This window comes from Sapajus apella, unplaced genomic scaffold (genome assembly GCF_009761245.1).
Source record: "Sapajus apella isolate SASKATOON/1434 unplaced genomic scaffold, GSC_monkey_1.0 scaffold2, whole genome shotgun sequence".
Classification (NCBI taxonomy): Eukaryota; Metazoa; Chordata; class Mammalia; order Primates; family Cebidae; genus Sapajus; species Sapajus apella.
Window position 1 is genome coordinate 30,622,000 of NW_022436942.1, and position 15,744 is coordinate 30,637,743.

General features: G+C 36.5%; 1 non-coding gene across 1 annotated transcript; it reads left to right on the plus strand.

Annotated features, from left to right (window-relative positions):
* Positions 1-4,205: 4,205 nt before the first annotated feature.
* On the plus strand, positions 4,206-4,312 carry LOC116527746. Its single transcript, XR_004258713.1, has one exon. It is a non-coding gene; the product is annotated as a U6 spliceosomal RNA (small nuclear RNA).
* The last annotated feature ends 11,432 nt before the right edge of the window (positions 4,313-15,744 follow it).

Sequence of the window (15,744 nt, forward strand, 5' to 3'; positions counted from 1 at the left end):
TGTCAATTGGCAATAAAAGCATCTCATCCTGCAGTGATGAAAGATAGATGTTTGAAAGAAAGCAATCTAATCTAATTTCACCACCAACACTTAAATAGGGTCCAAATAAACTTGACAACACATCCAATATATGCAGTACATTAACAGGGAGAACACTGAGTATCACAGGACACATTTCATCCAAGTACTTTTCAAAATGAGAAGCTTATGCCAATGAAAGTAATGAATGCTTTCTTATATAGAACCAAAGGGAAATCAGGAGTTGATGTGAAGGACACTTACTCAAGTACTAGTCTGGTTTTGATTATTAATGTGTTGCTCATTCTAAGACAAACAGACATGGCAAAATTCAGAAAGGAAAATAAGGACTTCCAAATTTGAATTCTGTGTTTCCCAGTTAATCCAAAAGATTACTCGTTATATGGTTTTTAACTATCTTTTTTCTGATACTTCTGGAGTTCTTTATATCCTCCTTTCAAATATGTGCTCAATGCATTTCCATGTGGCTACCTGGCATGCCCAAAAAAACAGACTAGCTCTGGGAGCTAAGGAAGGCTAAGCACAAAAAATTTATTGATTTTCAATTTTCTTTGTGTTCCAAGAAGAAGAGACATATGATTCAGTTTCATTATCCATGCATAAAACAAAGTCTATGCCAAAGCCTAACAATTGTGAAAAAAATGTTTTAAATACAGTCTATTGAATACTGTACTGCTTCATTCTAGTAGTAGTACAAATATCTTACATTACAGGTTTATCAAGTAGTATGAATATCTTCCATCATATGTACAGTATTTCATTTGATTTTCACAAAATCCTTTGAAGTAAAAAAAAAAATCATTCTCCTTAGTTTACAATTGAAGAAATAAGGCTCATAGCTCCTATAATAACATTTATTCTACCATGATATCTCTTTAATAAGAACAGCGTATAATTATTGAGTGCCTACTACATGATAGGAACTGTGCCAAAGAGCTGGGAACACAGTGGTGAATAAGAGAACTTCAGACTCTTCCCTCAAAAGAGTTTTACTAATAATTATTGCTTAATAACTTGCACATTATGTGGTAATTAAGTTCCTTGACTAGATAGAAAACTCACCAACTAGACTAAAAAATACAATGCCAGAAAAATCATTAATATTAGAGATGTTTCAATACAACTACTTGGAAATGAGTACATAGTGAAATTAAAACAGAAATCAAAAAATGTTTTGAAATAAATGAAAACAGAGACACAGCATACCAAAAACTCTGGGAAGCAGCAAAAACAATGTTAAGAAGAAAGTTTATAGCACTAAATGCCAACCTCAGAAGTTAGAAAAATCTCAAATTAATAATCTAACATCAAACCTAGAAGAACTAGAAAAACAAAAACAAACTAACCCCAAAGCTAGCAGAAAAAAAGAAATAGCTAAAATCAGAGCAGAGCTGAATGAAATCAAGGCCCCAAAATCCACATAATCAATGAAACTAAAAGTTAGTTATTTGAAAGAATAAACAAAATCAATAGACTACCAGATAAATTAACAAAGAAAAAGAGAGAAGATCCAAATGAACATGAGCAGAAATGACAAAGATAACATTATAAGCAATTCCACAGAAATACAGAAGCTCCTCAGAGACTATAATGAACACCTCTATGCACACAAACTAGAAAATCTAGAGGAAATGAATAAATTCCTAGAAATACACAATCTCCCAAGGTTTAATCAGTAAGAAATTGAAACCCCTAAATAGACTGAAATAGAGTTCCAAAACTCAATAAGTAATAAAAAAACCAACCAACCAAAAAAAAACCCTGGACCAGTTGGATTCACAGCCAAATTCTATCACACATACAAAGAAGAGCTGTTACCAATAATACTGAAACTATTCCCAGAAATTGAAGATGAAGGATTCCTCCCTAACTCATTCTATGAAGCCAGTATCACCTTGATACTAAAATGATAATAAAAGGAAAATTATAGGCCAATATGCTTAATTAACATAGGGAAAAAAACCCTCAATGAAATAATAACAAAATCCAGCAGAACATCACAAACTTAGTTCACCATAATCAAGTAGGCTTCATTCCTGGGGTGCAAGGCTGGTTCAACACATGCATATCAATAAATATGATTCACCATATAAACAGAATCAAAAACAAAAACCAGGCTGGTCATGGTGGCTCACACCTGTATTCCCAGCACTTTGGGAGGCCGAGGCAGGCAGATCACAAGGTGAGGAGTTTGAGATCAGCCTGGCCAACATAGTGAAGCCTCATCTCTACTAAAAATACAAAAAATTAGCCAGGCAAGGTAGCAGGCGCCTATAATTCCAGCTACTCAGGATGCTGAGGCAGGAGAATCTCTTGAACCAGGAAGGCGGAGGTTGCAGTAACCTGAGATCACTCCACTGCACTCCAGCCTGGGTGACAATGCAAGACTCCATCTCAAAAAAAAAAAAAAAAAAAAAAAAAAAAAAAAAAAAAAAAAAAAAAAAGATCATCTCAATCGATGCAGAAAAAGCTTTTGGTAAAAGCCAACATGGCTTCATGGTTAAAAAAAAAAAATCCTCAAGAAACTAGGCTTTAAAGAAATATACCTCCAAATCATAAGAGCTATCTACAACAAACCCACAGTAAACATCATTCTGAATAGGTAAAAACTGACAGCATTTCCTGAGACTTGGAACAAGACAAGGATGTCTGTTCTCACCATACCTAGTCAGCATAGTACTGAAAGTGCTGGCCAAAGAAATCAGGCAAGAGAAAGAAATAAAAGGCATTCAGATAGGAAAAGAAGAGTCAAAGTGTTTCCTATTACTTATAATATGTTTCTATGCTTAGAAAACCCTAAAGACTCTGCCAAAGGCTTCTAGAACTGTTAAACAACTTCAGTAATGTTTCAGGAAACAAAACCCACGTACAAAAATCAGTAGCATTTCCACGTACCCATAATGTTCAAGTTTAGAGCCAAGTTAATAATGCTATCCCATTTACAATAGCTTCCAAAAAAAACAATAAAATGCTTAGGAACACAGCTAGATAAGGAGGTGAAAGATCGCTACAAGGAGAACTATAAAACACTCCTAAAAGAGATCAGAGGTGACATAAACAAATGGAAAAATATTCCATGCCCATGGATGGAAGAGAAGAATCAATATTGCTAAAATGGCTATACTGCCAAAAACAATCTACAGATTTCTATTAAGCTACCAACATTATTTTTCATAGAACTAGAGAAGATTATTCTAAAATTCACATAAACAAAACAAAACAAAAAAGAACCTGAAGAAACAAAGTAACCCAAAACAAAAAAAACAAAGCTAGAGGCATCACATTATCTGACTTAAAATTACATATATGGCTGCAATAACCAAAACAGCATGGTATAGGTACAAAAACAGACCATAGATCAAGGGAAAAAAATAGAAAACAGAGAAATAAAGTCACACATCTACAACCAACTGATCTTTGACAAATTCTACAAAAAATAATCAATGGGAAAATAACTCTCCATTCAATAAGTGGTTCTAGGGTAACTGGCTAGCTATATAAAGAAGAATAAAACTGAACCCCTATATTTTTAATATAACAAAATTAACTCAAGATGGATTAAAGATTTAAATGCAAAACCTCAAACAATAAGAATTCTAGAAGAAAAGCTATGAAACTCCATTCTGAACATCAGCCTTGGGACATAATTTATGACTAAGTCCACAGAAGCAACTGCAAAAAAAATAAAAATTGACAAGTGGGACCTAATTAAGCTAAAGAGCTTCTACACAGCAAAAGAAATTATCAACAGAGTAAACAGACAACCTACAGAATGAGAGAAAACATTGACAAACTATGCATTCAACAAAGGTCTAATTTATAACATCTATAAGGAACTTAAAGAAATCAACAAACAAAAAACAACCCCATTAAAAATGGGCAAAAGACATAAACAGACACTTTCAAAAGAAGATATACAAGCAGCCAACAAATATATGAAAAAATGCTCCACATCACTAATTATCAGAGAAATGCAAATCAAAACCATAATGAGATACCATTCCACATCAGTCAGAATGGCTAATGTTAAAAAGTCATAGAACAACAGATGATTGCAAGGCAGAAAAAAAAGGAACACTTATACACTGTTGGTGGGGTATATAAATTAGTTCAACCACTGTGGAAAGCAGTTTGAAGATTTCTTGAGGAATTTAAAATGATTCTATGCATTCGCTTCGGCAGCACATATACTAAAATTGGAACAATACAGAGGAGATTAGCATGGCCCCTGCAAAAGAATGACATGCAAATAAGTGAAGCATTCCATATTTTGGGGGAGGGCATCTCTGAAAAAAGGCAGCAGAATGACAGGAACTTATAAATAAAGCCCCACCTTCACAGGACAGAGCACCTGAGAAAAAAAAGGAAGTTATGAGTTCCGCTGCAGCAGACGTAAACGTTCCTGCCCAGCAGCTCTGAACAGAACAACGGAGCTCAAAGCTCAGCACTTAAGCTCCTATAAGGGACAGACTGTCTCCTCAAGCAGCTCCCTGACTCCCCTATATCCAAAGAGTCACCTCTTAAGGAGAGCTCAGGCTGACATCTGGTGGGTAACATTCTGGGACAAAGATAACAGAAGAAGAAACTGTCAGCAACCCTTACTGTTCTGCAGCCACTGCAGGTGATCCCCAGGCAAGTAGGGTCTGGAGTGGACCTCCAGCAGTCCTACAGCAGAGGGGCCTGACTGTTAGAAAGAAAACTAAGAAACAGAAAGAAATGACTTCATCAGCAACAAAAAGGACGTCCACTTAGAGGCCTCATCTGAAAGTCACCAACCACAAAGATCACAGATAGATATATCCACAAAGATGGGAATAAATCAGCACAAAAAGGATGAAAATACTGAAAACCAGAATGCCTCTCCTCCTCCAAAGGATCACAACTCCTCACCAGCAAGGGAATAAGGCTGGATGGAGAAAGAGTCTGATGAATTGACAGAAGCAGGCTTCGGAAGGTGGGTAATAACAAATTTCTCTGAGCTAAAAGATCATGTTTTAACACAATGCAAAGAAACGAAGTATCTTTAAAAGAGGTTTGATGAAATGCTAACAAGAATAAACAGCTTAGAGAGGAATATAAATGAACTGATGGAGCTGAAAAACACAACATGAGAATTTCGTGAAGCATACACAAGTTTCAAAAGCCGAATAGACCAAACAGAAGAAAGGATATCAGAGACTGAAGATCAACTCTATGAAATAAAATGAGAAGGCAAGATTAGAGAAAAAAGAGTGAAAAGAAATGAACAAAGCCTCCAAGAAATATGGGATTATGTGAAAAGAACTAATCTATGTTTGATAGGTGTACCTGAATGTGATGGAGAAAATGAATCCAAGCTGGAAAACATTCTTTAGAATATTATCCAGAACTTCCCCAAGCTAGCAAGGCAGGCAAACATTCAAGTCCAGGAAACACAGAGAACATCACAAAGATATTCTTCAAGAAGAGCAACACCAAGGCACATAATCATCAGATTCACCAAGGTTGAAATCATGGAAAAAATGTAAGGGAGCCAGAGAGAAAGTTTGGGTTACCCACAAAGGGAAGCCCATGAGACTCACAGTGGATCTCTCAGCAGAAATCCCACAAGCCAGAAGAGAGTGGGGGCCAATATTCAACATCCTTAAGGAAAAGAACTTTCAACCTAGAATTTCATATCCAGCTAAACTAAGCTTCATAAGCAAAGGAGAAATAAAATCCTTTATGAACAAGCAATTGCTGAGAGATTTCATCACTACCAGCCCTACCTTACAAAAGATCCTGAAAGAAGCACTAAACATAGAAAGGAACAACCAGTACCAGCCACTCCAGAAACATAGCAAGTGGTAAAAGGCATTGAAACAATGAAGAAACTGTGTCAACTAACGGGCAAAACAACTAGCTAGCATCAAAATGGCAGGATCAAATTCACACATAACAATATTAACCTTAAATGTGAATGGGCTACATGTCCCAATCAAAAGACACAGACTGGCAAATTGGATAAAATGTCAAAACCCATCGGTCTGCTGTATCCGGGAAACATATCTCACATGCAAGGATACATATAGGCTCAAAATAAAGGGATGGAGGAAGATTTACCAAGCAAATGGAGAGCAAAAAAAAAGCAGGAGTTGCAATCCTAGTCTCTGATAAAGTAGACTTTAAACCAACAAAGATCAAAAGAGACAAGGAAAGGCATTACATAATGGTAAAAGGATAAATGCAACAAGAAGAGCTAACGATCCTAAATATATATGCACCCAATACAGGAGCACCAAGATACATAAAGCAAGTTCTTAATGACTTACAAAGAGACTTAGACTCTCATACAATTATAGTGGGAGACTTTAACACTTCACTGTCAATATTAGACAGATCAACGAGACAGAAAATTAACAAGGATATCCAGGACTTGAACTCAGACCTGGACCAAGCAAGCCTAATACACATTTACAGAACTCTCCACCCCAAATCCACAGATTATACATTCTTCTCAGCACCACATCACACCTACTTCAAAATTAACCACATAATTGGAGGTAAATCACTCCTCAGCAAATGCAAAAGAATGGAAATCGTAACAGTCTCTCAGGCCACAGTGCAATCAAACAAGAACCCAGAATTCAACAACTAACTCATAACCACACAACTTCATGGAAACTCAACAACTGGCTCTTGAATGTTGACTGGATAAACAATGAAATGAAGGCAGAAATAAAGATGTTCTTTGAAACCAAAGAGAACGAAGACACAACGTACCAGAATCTCTAGGACACATTTAAAGCAGTGTTTGGAGGGAAATTTATAGCAATAAATGCCCACATAAGAAGCAAGAAAATATCTAAAATCGACATCCTTTTATCAAAATTGAAAGAGGTAGAGAAGCAAGATCAAAAAAATTCAAAAGCTAGCAGAAGACAAGAATAACTAAGATCAGAGCAGAACTGAAGGAGACAGAGACACAAAAACCCTTCAAAAAATCAATAAATCCAGGAGCTATTTTTTTGAAAAGACGAACAAAATAGACAGACCACTAGACAGATTAATAAAAAAGAAAAGAGAGAAGAATCAAATAGATGCAAAAAAAAAATGATAAAGGATATCACAACTGATTCCATAGAAATACAAACCACCATCAGAGATTACTATAAAAAAAAAACTCTATGCACATAAACTAGTAAACCTGGAAGAAATGGATAAATTCCTGGACACATGCATCCTCCCAAGCCTAAACCAGGAAGAAGTCGAAACCCTGATTAGACCAATAACAAGGTCTGAAGTTGAGGCAGCAATTAATAGCTTACTACCCAAAAAAAGCCCAAGTCCAGATGGGTTCACAGCCGAATTCTACCAGACATACAAAGAGGAGCTGGTACCACTCCTTCTGAAACTATTACAAACAATCCAAAAAGAGAGAATCCTTCCCAGATCTTTTTATGAGACCAACATCATTGTGATACCAAAACCCGGAAGAGACTCAACAAAAAAAGAAAACTTCAAGCCAATAACCATGATGAATATAGAGGCAAAAATCTTCAATAAAATACTGGCAAACTGATTGCACAGCACATTCAAATAGCTTAACCATCACTATCAAGTAGGCTTCATCCCAGGGATGCCAGGCTGGTTCAACATACGCAAGTCTATAAATGTAATTCATCACATAAACAGAACCAAAGACATCAACCACATGATTATGTCAATAGATGCAGAGAAGGCCTTCAGGAAATTCAACAACTCTTTATGCTAAAAACTCTCAATAAACTAGGTGTTGATGGAACATATCTCAAAACAATAAAAGCTATTTACAACAAACCCACAGCCAATATTATACTGAATGGGCAAAAACTGGAAGCATTCCCTTTGAAATCTGGCACTAGACAAGAATGCCCTCTCTCACCACTACTATTCAATATAGTATTGGAAGTTCCCACCAGGGCAATCAGGCAAGAAAAAGAAAGAAAGGATATTCAATTAGGAAAGGAGGAAGTCAAATTGTCTCTATTTGCAGATGACATGATTGTATATTTAAAATACCCTGTTGTCTCAGCCCCAAATCTCCTTAAACTGATAAGCAACTTCAGCAAAGTCTCAGGATACAAAATCAACGTGCAAAAATCACAAGCATTCCTATACACCAACAGCAGACTAAAAGAGAGCCAAAGCAAGAACAAACTCCCATTCACAATTGCTACAAAGAGAATAAAAACCTAGGAATACAACTAACAAAGGATGTAAAGAACCTCTTCAAGGAGAACCACAAACCACTGCTCAACGAAATAAGAGAGGACACAAACAGATGGAGAAACACTCCATGCTCATGGCTAGGAAGAATCAATATCATGAAAATGGCCATACTGCCCAGAGTAACTTATAGATTCCATGCTATCCCCATCAAGCTACCAATGACCTTATTCACAGAACTGGAAAAAACCACGTTAAACTTCATATGGAACCGAAAGAGAGCCCACATAGCCAAGTCAATTCTAAGCAAAAAGAACAAAGCTGGAGGCATCATGCTACCTGACTTCAAACTATACTACAAGGCTACAGTAATCAAAACAGCATGGTACTGATATCAAAACAGAGATATAGACCAATGGAACAGAACAGAGGCCTTGGAGGCAATGCCACACATCTACAAACGTCTGATCTTTAACAAACCTGACAAAAACAAGCAATGGGGAAAGGATTCCCTGTTTAAAAATGGTGTTGGGAAAACTGGCTAGCCATGTACAGAAAGCAGAAACCGGAACCCTTCCTGACACGTTACACTAAAATTAACTCCAGATGGATTAAAGACTTAAACATAAGACCTAACACCATAAAAATCTTAGAAGAAAACCTAGGCAAAACCTTCAGGACATAGGCATAGTCAAGGACTTCATGACTAAAACACCAAAAGCATTGTCAACAAAAGCCAAAATAGACAAATGGGGTGTAATTAAACTCCAGAGCTTCTGTACAGCAAAAGAATCAATCATTAGAGTGAATCAGCAACCAACAGAATGGGAAAAAATTTTTGCAATCTACCCATCTGACAAAGGACTTATATCCAAAATCTACAAAGAACTAAAACAGATTTATTAGAAAAAAAAAAAAGAAACCCATTCAAAAGTGGGCAAAGGATATGAACAGACACTTTACAAAAGAAGACATATATGAGGTCAACAAACATATGAAATTATTTTTATAAAAAGATTAGAGAGGTTTATTTATAAGCATAATTTCAAATGTATTTGTAAGCTTTGATTAAGAATATAGCTCTATACAAACTAACACATTTTTACAAGACTCAAGGTCTTTAAAGGAAGTATGAAGCATAACCAGTGTCATAGAGTGCTATTAAAGCTGCATATGACACTTTTAAGAGATTCACAATGTATACTGGAATGGCTGCAGGAAGACTTACATCAGGAAACTTGCTCAACTATTTCCCGAACTTCTTAACCAATGGAAACCTTTACTCAGTATAACACTTGCAAACTCTGAGAAACGCTAGTTAGGAAGACAGGTTTTAGAATTAGAATAACAAAGTTTAAATCTCAATTCTGCCAGTGTATTAGTTAAGGTAACATAATCTATTTGCAACACATTAATGCCAAAATTTCAGTGGCTTAACACAGTGTAAGTTTATCTCTTACTCATGTAAAGTCAATTAGTAGACTAAAGAAAGTGAGAAAGAAAAGGCAACTCCTTTCCACATAGTCATTCATAAATCACATTGCAGAAGTCCAGCCATCTTCAACATGTGGTTCTCAGGACTGTCCTGGAAGTTGGTATCCAGCTGGCAGAGTGAGAAAAAGAAAGTGTGGAGAAAAGCAATAATTTTTAAGGGTCCAGTTATCCATCTACATTCCATTGTCCAGAACTCGTTCTCACGCCAAACCTAACTGCAGGGGAAGTTGGAGAATGTAGACCAGCTGTGACTAGGATGAAATAAAAACTGACTTTCTCAATAATTAGCCATTATATGTCACAACCACCCTCTAGATGAGTAACATAGAAGAAATTATATAATCTCCACAGTTGCCTCAGTGGAATATAGATATAAAATTTCATTAGATCCAAATCATCATCATCTTTTTCTTCAAGTTTTTTTTTTAAGTTCTAGGGTACATGTATGTGCAGGATGTGCAAGTTTGTTACATAGGTAAACATGTGCCTTGCTGCACAAATCAACCCATCACCTAGGTATTAAGTCCAGCATCCATTATCTATTCTTCCTGATGTTCTCCTTCCTCCCACCCCACCAGTAGGCTCCAGTGTGTGTTGTTCCCGTCATGTGTCAATGTGTTTTCATTGTTCAGCTCCCACTTATAAATGAGAATATTTGGTATTTGGTTTTCTGTTTCTGCGTTAGTTTGCTGAAGGTAATGGCTTCCAGCTCTATCCATGTCCCTGCAAAGAACGCTATTCATTCCTTTTTATGGCTGAATGATATTCCATGGAAAATCACCATCATTTTTAAGCTGCACTATTACTTTATGTGCCACTAAGAAAGAAAGCCATGCTGCCAGTTAAACTAGACATACATCAATTGCAAGAGACATCCTGACTTAGTAATGTTAAGGTACATAGAAGAAGGGAATATGTGACTTAGGTTTTATGCAATATGTTAATAATATCTGTCCCCTTGACTTATTGAAGGACTAAATAATAAGTCATATTGCAGGATCACCATAGGATCTAACTTATCAGCCAACTAAAAATATAGTCATACTCCAATCAAAACTATACAAAACCTACACAAAAACAAAGCTTGGTTTGGAAATACAGAGCAGGTATTGAGACATTCTCGTAACTGGCAAGCAGGATCAAGACAGGTCAAACCTGAGTGCCACCTACCCGCTTTCCTATCATTTCTGTAACATCACTCCCTCTGGAACCACCCAGACTTGGATAGTGGAAAGGAAACGGCTGACTATAGTAGACATCAGCTCTCCTTTTTAATGTTTGCTTCAGGGGTGTTTGCTGGTATTGACATGGAATTTCAATGTCTTATTTGAAAGGTGACAAGCACCTCTGCTTGATGACGTCATATTTATATTTAGAGACAGAGCAAAACAATGATCAAGAGAGGTTGCCTCTCAAGTCAAATTACCTGGATTTGAATGATTGGACCTCCAAATTACCTAACTTACCTAAGTCTCTCATCCATAAGATGAGAATAATGACAGTGCCCATTCGTAGGTGCTGTTGTAAGGGTTAAAATAAAAACTATGTGAAGTCCTTAGAACTGCACATGAATTACAGTAAGTGCTTAATAAGCATAGCAATTATTAGGACCAATGCCTCCTGCCCTACCCTCCTGTGGCTTTTGGTTCCGTGATTGTAAGCCACTGCCCAGCAGGAACCACACAGACTTACCAGGAGACACAGGAAACTAAACACTCTCCACATCCTTCCCTGCTCCTTCTCCTTGAACCACTACTCTTCCCCTTAAGTGCTACTCTTCCTCAGGAGTACTGGATCCAACATTACTAGGAAAGAGATCCTCTGTTTCTGCATTTTTTTCTCACTGGCATCTTAAAACTCATGACAATATTGTCTCCCTAGCCCAAAGTAACGACTTTGAAAATAATTTTTTTTTTTAATGTGACAAGGTCTCTCTTTATTGCCCAGGTCAGAGTGCAGTGGCGCAATCTCATCTCACTGCATTCTCTGCCTCCTGGGCTCAAGCAATCCTCCCATCTCAACCTCCCAGTTGGCTGGGACCACAGGCATGTGTCATCATGCCCCAAGTAATTTTTTGTACTTTTTTGTAGAGACAGGGTAAGCCAGGCTGGTCTGGAACTCCTGGACTCAAGTGATTTGCCCACTGCGGCCTCCTAGAGGGCTAGAAAATAATCATTAAGTAAAAATAATTAAAAAAAAAAAATCCAAGAGATTGTGGCTCAGGTGCTAAAATTGTTGTTTTTGTTTATTTTCCTGTTTTTCATTTTAAAACCATTACGGACATCATTTATAAACCAAGGAGATACAGAAAAAGATGGAGATATAGAGACAGACATAGATATGGATACATGGATATAGATAATGTTATGCAAGGTTCCAAGCAGTCATTCGACTTAAAAATACCAATTATAACTATGGATTTACATGTGCATTCTACAGGTATAGAGCAATAAGGATCTAGTGATCAGTGGATGGAATTTAGCAGTAACACATGGGAATGTATTTCTACTACTGACCAACATCAACAGATGCATCGTTTCACAGAATATGAAAAGGCTAGCAAAACTAGGTCTGAGTTTTCAGGGTAAACAAATTCCATCCTATAATCCCTAAGAATATGAATTAGAAGTTTTCTAATTAGTTTATTGGTGCTTTCTTTACTAATGAACCTCATAAATGAACTAGCCCACCTAAGAATCCACTGAAGGTGCACATCCTGCTTCAGGTAAAGGGAAATACCACCTGAAAGCAGGTGATCATTGCTAATTCATATTCATTTTAATGGGCTAGCATTTAGTTTCATCTAGCACAATCAACATAATGCTACAAAAAGGCAGTTACATCCCCAGATGAGCTATCTGAATGCCTTTCCTCCACAGAACACATTCACAAAACACTTCACTACTAGTGAACCTACCACTGAAAGCATTTCTTTAAAACAGATTACCGTTCTATTACGAACATTCTATCTCAATTTTTCTGATGATTAAAGGGGATTTTAATCATACAATCAATGGGAAAATAGATAGAAACCATCTGGACATTCTTCTGTTTTCTGCCAAAGAATTTTCTTTTGTTTTACATATCAATGACTTAAGCTAACAAAGGAATTTCAGTGCCAGTCATTTGTCCTTGGCAGGGCTTGATCTTTTTTATGTTATGAAAGATCTTTTAAATTTACTGATTAAGAGTCAAATTATCCCACATGGCCAGAGAATTAACCTCAACATTTTCCTACACATAAAACTAAGAACAAAGAGTATTTTTTAATTACTTGATCTTTAAAGCATACAAACTTTGAATTCTTTTGTGCTTTAATGTTTTTACTAATCAGGGTGGTCAAAACTCAAAAACACTTTCTCTTTTAGGCACTGACGGAAAATGCTTAACCAAAAAGGTACTGAAAAAATACTATTGGTTTGCAAAACAAAACAAAAGAATGGAGAAGGAGATGGCGCTTTTTAAAAACTGAGAAAGCTTTCCTGAAGTTATATATTAGGTCAGTCTGTATGAATTAAACCTCCTGGAAACTTCGGTAGAGAAGGAATTTTGAGAATGACCACCCACGAGTAAAGCTCAGAGTGTGAGGAGCAAGGATGAACTACCCAAGAAAGCAAATCAAATATTAAGGCAAATACTGATGATCAGAAACAAATCTTCACTTCTACCATCTCTCCTAGAATGGAGGGAAAAAGTGATATATTAGTCATGTACTCTGCCCAGCACTTTGCCACATTTCTCTGTTGAACACCATGACTTTGACTTTGAGAGGTGAATTTTGTTTTTTAAATCCATACTTTTAAGAAAATATAAAATATAGGAAAATTACCTTCTGTGAAGGCAAGGAACCAATGTGATTTTTTCAACATTCTTTAGAAGTATCCTCATAATAAGCAAGATTTGTCAATGTGACAGGTTACTATAGAAAACCAGTAGCTTCCATGATGTGGAAATGTAGTGGCTAAAAAAATCTAATGAACTACATTACTATTTACAGTAGGGGAAAAAGTGACTCATATGGAAATCTGATTCACAGTAATATATTTTAGAGACAACATGTGGGATTGACACACAAAAAGATTCAGAACTATCTTAAAGATTTAAGTAGAAGTAAGGAAGGAATTGGAAATTGGTTTAAATTCATTAAACTGCCAACAACTCTGTAGGATACAGAAAAAGAATTCGACCAAGAAACATTTCCCTCCTTTGGCACTTTTAAAAGAAAAGAAGAAAAAAGGAAGAAGACAACAAAGGAGGAGGAGGAGGAGGAGAAAAAGGGAAGGAAAAGAAGAAATGTAATTGGTTTTAGGCTGAGAACTACTATCAAAATCTACAGGGGGAAGAAAATCAAACGCAGAAAATACTTTTTATTTGTTACTAAGTTGATATCACTTCGTTATCCTCATTAAAACAAAAAAAAATTTTTTAAACCCTTCCCAATTTACTATAATCAAATCAGCCTCTGATTTTCTTCTTGCTTTCAAGAATTCCCAAGTCACTAGAAAAAGTTAAGGGGGAATGGAACTTGATGACTCATTATGTGGAGTCCTGAAAAACTGATCCCCATCTAAAGATATATTTTTATTATATTTTAAGAATTTTTAATAAAGGGTTTCAAAATTAAATTATCAAGCTGCATATGAATGTGATGGAATTATGTGTCTTCACCTTAATATTTATAGATCCTTGATGATTTCGAGATTTTAAGTTGTGTAACTCCCTGCTAATTAAACACAATATATTAAAGGGATAATATTGGTATTTTTAAATGAAATAAACACATTTCCAAAAAGCTCTGTGGTATGGCATATTTTAGAGATATCTACTGAAGGAATACTAGAAATAGCAACATTAGAAACTATAACTAGAATAGATTTGGTGGAGGCAGTGAAGAGATGTAATATGTGCAGAGGCACATAAACTGCTTTGTCTTCCACACCAGTCCCTGGACCTGGTCAGCTTGGCTAAGTTACACTATAAATTTTACTTCCCTCCTACTTTTTAGAACTGTTTTAAGGGTTAAATAAGATTATGTATGTGGCATACCTACCACAGCGCCAGGCACACAATAAACACTCAGCAAATGTGAATCCTCAGTCCCCTAAATTGAAGGACTGGGGCAGGAGAAAGAAGAGACAGTTGAAGATGCAAATGGATAATTTTATCTTGTTATATCTCGAACAATAAAGATTTGGAGGATGCTGTGGTGTGCCACCCAGAGCCCCACTTCATTCCCGTAGACACCAAGGGTGTTGCCTGCTAACAGCTTACATCCCTCTCAGGGAATGGCTCCCGGCAAAAAAAAAAAAAAAGAAAAAGAAACGGTGTCTCTATCAAAGTCGAATCCCTTCCCTAGAGACAGCTGCAATTCAGGATATTTCTGAAATGCAAATTCCAGCTTCAGAATGACCTATGGAATCAAATGAGACTTACATTGCAAATGCATCCCAGGTTATCTTCTCTCCCCATCCACCCCGCTTCCCTCCTCCTTTACAGGTGTTCCTAAGAGCACTCCCCAGTAAACTTCCTGTACCATAATTCCCATATCACAGCCTGTTTCCACAGGACAAAGATAATACTGGAGGCAGAAGAGGGGAGGGAATTAATTTAACTATGAGAAGCAGGGTTTTTTTATTTTTTCCAGATTACAAATAATTAGTATTATAATTATACTAGGCTGCTTGTTTGCATAGTTTTTCTTTTCAGAGATTTCCTCCATTTGATAGATTAGAAAAGACTGAGTGATTTGCCTAATGTCACAGAGCCAACAATTGCAAAGCTGAGATTTCAGCCCAAGGCTATTGAACCTGGGCTTCTTCCACTACATCATGCTGTCTCCCAACCACATCACTTTAAAGCAGCGGCATGTCAAACACAGTAGGAAGAAGGGTAAAAGGCATAGGGGCTCTGGCTGACTTCCCAAACACCCATCGCAACTTTGGTTAGTACGGCTCAGCCTCCACTTTCACCTTCTTGGGGCCTGAAGGCAGTATTTATATACATATATTATATATATAATTACATATAAAATATAATATAATTACA